Source organism: Glycine max, chromosome 14, assembly GCF_000004515.6.
Source record: "Glycine max cultivar Williams 82 chromosome 14, Glycine_max_v4.0, whole genome shotgun sequence".
Taxonomy (NCBI): Eukaryota; Viridiplantae; Streptophyta; class Magnoliopsida; order Fabales; family Fabaceae; genus Glycine; species Glycine max.
In genome coordinates this window covers 43,069,367-43,074,594 of record NC_038250.2, presented here as the reverse complement: position 1 = coordinate 43,074,594, position 5,228 = coordinate 43,069,367, and the positions used below count along the sequence as shown (strand labels likewise).

Sequence of the window (5,228 nt, the reverse complement as noted above, 5' to 3'; positions counted from 1 at the left end):
TTGTTTCTTTAAACCAATCATAGAAAGTCTTGTTATGCTTTTTCAACACCCAATTCTTTGACATTTTTGGATTATTCTGTTTGACTAAAACTTCATGCTTAAGTATCTATGGAAAAACTTGATTACTGTTGTTCAAGACATACAAGTGAGCTTGTAACAAATCTTCTAGACTTGGAGTGATCACATGCAGTCCTCTTGAACCCTTACCACCCACTCTATCATCATGCCGAGACTCAGGAAGGCCAACAGGTTTAGCCTTCTCAATGTATTCTGAACAAAATTCAATGGCTTCTTCTGTAATGTACCTCTCAGCAATAGATGCTTTTGGATGATATAGATTCTTTGTATACCCTTTTAAGATCTTTATGTATCGCTCAATCGGGTACATCCACCGCAAATAAACAGGACCACAACATTTGATTTCTCTGACCAGATGCACAATCAAGTGAATCATGATGTCAAAGAAAGTAGGGGGGAAATACATCTCTAACTGGCACAGTATAATTGCAGCCTCATTTTCCAGCTCATCAAACTTGACAGGATCAACGACTTTGCTACATATGACATGGAAGAAAAAGAACAGGCAAGTTATGGCTAACTTGACTTTGTTTGGCAAGATGTCTTGTATAGCCACGGCTAACAATTGTTACATCAACACGTGACAATCGTGAGACTTTAACCCTACAAGCTTAAGCTCCTTCAACTGCACAAGGCTCTTAATATTTGAAGAGTATCCTTGTGGAACCTTCACCTGACGAAGACACTGACAAAAACTTATCTTCTCCTTTTTGGACAAAGTATGACAAGCAGGGGGCATGTAAATTTTCTTCCCATCAGACCTTGGATGCAACTGTGATCGTATCCCCATCTCAGCTAGATCTTGACGGGTATTCAAGCCATCCTTCATCTTGCCTTGAATGTTAAGGAGCATCCTAATCACATTGTCACATACATTTTTCTCCACATGCATAACATCAAGACAATGTCTAACGTCTAGATCAGACCAGTACGAAAGATCAAAGAAAATGGAACTCTTCTTCCATATGCAAGTCTTACTTTTATCCTTCTTCTGGGTCTTTCCAAATACAGTATTCAAGTGTTGAACATGCTGGTATACCTGCTCACCATTCAATGGTATTGGTGCAATATTGTGCTCTTGACTTCCATTAAAAGCTTTTTTCAATTGTCTGTAAGGATGACTGGGTGTTAGAAAATGGCGATGCCTACTGTAGACTGTTTTTCTTCCATGTTTTAGTTGTATGTAGCTTGTGTTTTCTTCACAGATGGGGCATGCATGATGACCCTTAACACTGTAATCGCTAAGATTCCCATATGTTGGAAAGTCATTAATGGTACAAAAAAGAATTGCACGTATTTCAAACATCTCCTTGCGAAACACATCAAAAACTAAAACCCCCTCGTCCCACAACTTTCTCAGGTCTTCAATCAATGGACTTAGATAAACATCAATGTCATTTCCTGGTTGTCTTGGGCCCGATATCATCATAGACAACATCATGTATTTTCGCTTCATGCACAACAAAGGAGGCAAATTGTAAATTACTAGCAGAACTGGCCATGAACTATGCTGAGTGCTTAAGGTGCCATATGGATTCATTCCATCACTGGCTAGTCCAAGCCTAAGATTTCTTGCTTCTTTCCCGAAATTCAGATACAAACCATCAATCTTCTTCCACTACAAGCAATCAGTCGGATGACAGACCATTCCATCAGAAATCCTCCCATTTGCATGCCATGTAAGATCTTTTATGTCGTCTTTCTCAGCAAATAGACACTTAAACCTTGGAATGATGGGAAGATACCACAACACCTTAGCTGGAGGGCCCTTCTTTGAGTTTTCATCAGAACTATTTTCCTCTTCATCCTTCACTTTGTACCGTGACGTCCCACAGATAGGGCATTTGGACATTTCTTGGAATTCATGCCTGTACAATATGCAATCATTGGGGCAAGCATGAATCTTCTCATACTCCATACCCATCGGACACAATATCTTTTTTTCCTTATAGTAACTTGTAGGCAACATGTTGTCATGTGGAAGTAGATTGTGCACTACCTCAAGCAGTGAGGTAAGGCTTTTGTCACTCCACCCATACCTGGCCTTCATATTCACCAGACTTAACACCGCAGATAACAGGGTTAAGGAATTCTTGCACCCCGCATACAATGGTTTCTTTGAATCACTCTATAATCCTTCACACACAACGGTGTGCGCTTGCTGAAAAGACTTACGTCCAAGGTCATGAATCATGTCCTCCAAGTGATCTCCCATTTCTACATCAAATGGTTTAGATTGGGACCCACTCTGCATGTCTGTGACTTCACCATGCCATATCCAAGTCGTGTAATTCTTCTTAATCCCATCACACAATAGATGGTCTCGTATGTCATCCAGTAGTTGTCATCTCCCATTCAAACAGTTGATGCAAGGACAATAATATTTTCCTTCTTCATTAGGTCAACCTTTTTCTGAAGCAAATTGCAAAAACTGCTCGACGCCATCCTCATATTTTGGGCTCATGCAACTTTGATTCATCCAACTTCGATCCATCTAAGTTATTGCATGCATGAAAATCTCACTTTTTTATTTATAGGTGTGGCTCTATCCCATTCAGGAAGACCGTCTTTTATGTTAGATTCATACGTTGGGGTTATCATTATTTTGAAAATTTTGACTAAATTTCGGCAGCATTTCGCATTGGTCTCCAAGTACACGACATGACATCGGTGAAATTAATTTCCTGATAATCAAGTATGCACTCAGAGAACAACTTGAAATGCATTCTACCAAAATTTCATCAAATTAAACAAAATAATATTAACCTTAACGCATGAATCTACCATAAAAATACCAGTCTTCCCAAATTGTCCAAATGGACAATTCAAGACTAAATACAATGACTAATGCAAACTGTCCGCAAGAATCATTGCATTCAGTCTCAAACGGGAATCTAAGGTGCACTCATCATGATGACAATTTGTATAGAATATATCAGTTGGCATTAATGGCAGTGAAGATTACATCATAAGCATATATCAATATAGCATATATCAGCAAACATGACAATTTTTTTCAATCATGAGTAATTGGAACCATAGGGGGTGTTCCAATTCTGATTTTGCTTTTTGAGAGTGGCAATTGGAACCAAAGAGGGTGTTCCAATTCTGATTTTGCTTTTGATAGTGGCAATTGGAACCAGAAGGGGTGTTCCAATTCTAATTTTGCTTTTTTGAGAGTGGCAATTGGAACCAAAGGGATGAACAATTATTCTGAGAAAGTTTGATGCAAAACTTATTTTGAAAGTGGCAATTGGAACCAAAGGTGTTCTAATTCTAATTTTGGATTATTCTGAGGCCAATGTGCACCGCAAGGGGTGAAGAATTGGATAAGATGTTTCACTTTCTAAACTTGCAAGGCTTTGTCTCCTTATGAAAATACATAACATTGGACAGGCCCAAAACCAAAAAAAAAATCCTTGTCTCTCGGGCCGATTCTCCAGCACAATTCCCTTCACCTAACCTAATTGGTACTTGGTACTCTCTCTCTCTTTCTCTTTGCCTCTTGTGTTTGTTTGTTTCTTTTTTTGGTTGCTGTTTGTTCTTTTTTTAATTAAGAGTTGAGAATTCACATGCCCCAGTTGGTTGATCTACCTTGCAGCTTGAGATAGTAAAGTTGAAAACTTAAAGGGGGTGTTGATTTGATTGGGTGGTTGGGATTTTATGATTTCATTTGATGGGTTGGTTGTTATTGTTGTTGTTGTTATGGATTTTGTGTTGCTTTTCAATGTTTCTTCCGAACTTTCTTCATCTTTATATATATTTTTCTTTGATATGTTCTATTAATCGATTTTAAGCTCATAGAAAGCATTTCAATCAGTTTGTTAGGGTGGTCAACAGTTACAACTTTCCAATGTACTTATTCTTCAATATGTTAGATTCTAATATTGATGATAAAACTATGAAGAAGCAAGAACCTAGCGAACATACTAAACTAACCCATATATTATATAAATCGAAAAAGAGAACAGACAAATTAGCGGAAGCAATTTTCCATAATTTTTACAAATTCAATGAAATATATTCTTCCATCCTGATTTGTATCAAAGATCCTGATCATCTTGTGGCAGTTCTCAAGTTTTGCTGCTTCCTTCAATCCCAAAATGCAAAGAACTCTCTGCAACTCCTCATCATCAATAAAGCCATCTTTGTTCTCATCAAAAACATCAAAATCCTGCTTCACCTCCTCCAAACTTGGCTCCTGCTCCTCAAAACAGTTCTGAAAGCTCCTTGGAACCATACTTCTCCTGAAGTTCCTCACTTTCTAAGCTACAAAAAAAATCCAAGTTTAGCCATCACCATTTTGACCTCATCCCTCTCAAGATAATTCTCACTATCTATGTTGCCCTTTGACTCATTCTCTTGGTGACTAAACACCCCTGGTTTTGATACCTGCTCCTCTGCCTTCACCTTTGAGTCATTAGAAAAAAGTTGGTACAGAAGGAAACACCAGAAACTAAGGGAAAAACACTGGAGATTGTAGAAACATGTATGGTACAAGGAAAGATCTACCAAACCAAACAAGGGAGAAGTTGAGTTACCATAATTCTGAGATCCCTTCCCATCAGAAATAAGGAAGTCAAATTCTCTAAGAATAACCATGGCTGCAGATATGTGCAAATATTAAAGGGGTGAAATGAAATTTGTTAAGTTGTTATTCTTATTTAGACTATGAAGATGAGAAATGTTGTTGCTGTTGTTTGAGGGGGTTTGGAGGGTATTTTATACAATTCAAAAGTTGGAAAATTGAAGCAGCCAGGATGGTCAGCTTTGAAATATGAAGGAAGTTGCTTGACAAGTTCATTTGGAGGTGGTTGGAAAGAAAGGTCCAGAATATGACTATTACCATTTCTTGATAACATCATAGGAAATTTCCCTGTTTCCTTATTCCTGCATGTATGGATTTTTTTCTGCATCGTAAGAGGATTAACTGATCAATTATTGGTTGCTTGAGTGCTCTGAATAATACTTGTGACTCAAGCAAGGATTATATTAGGGATTTGGTGGAGTGGAGATTAAATGCTATCTGTGTAGGAAATCACAGTTGGACTGCTATTGCAATTAATAAAATAGGGTAGAAGTCTAGAAGATGAAAGATGAAAAATAATCTAGGGTTTACTACAAGAGTCAATAGTGGTGTTGTGTTGAAG

General features: G+C 37.8%; 1 pseudogene; it reads right to left on the bottom strand.

Moving 5' to 3' along the window:
- Nucleotides 1–4,022: 4,022 nt before the first annotated feature.
- Nucleotides 4,023–4,680, bottom strand: LOC100779089 (probable calcium-binding protein CML46; annotated as a pseudogene).
- Nucleotides 4,681–5,228: the final 548 nt, after the last annotated feature.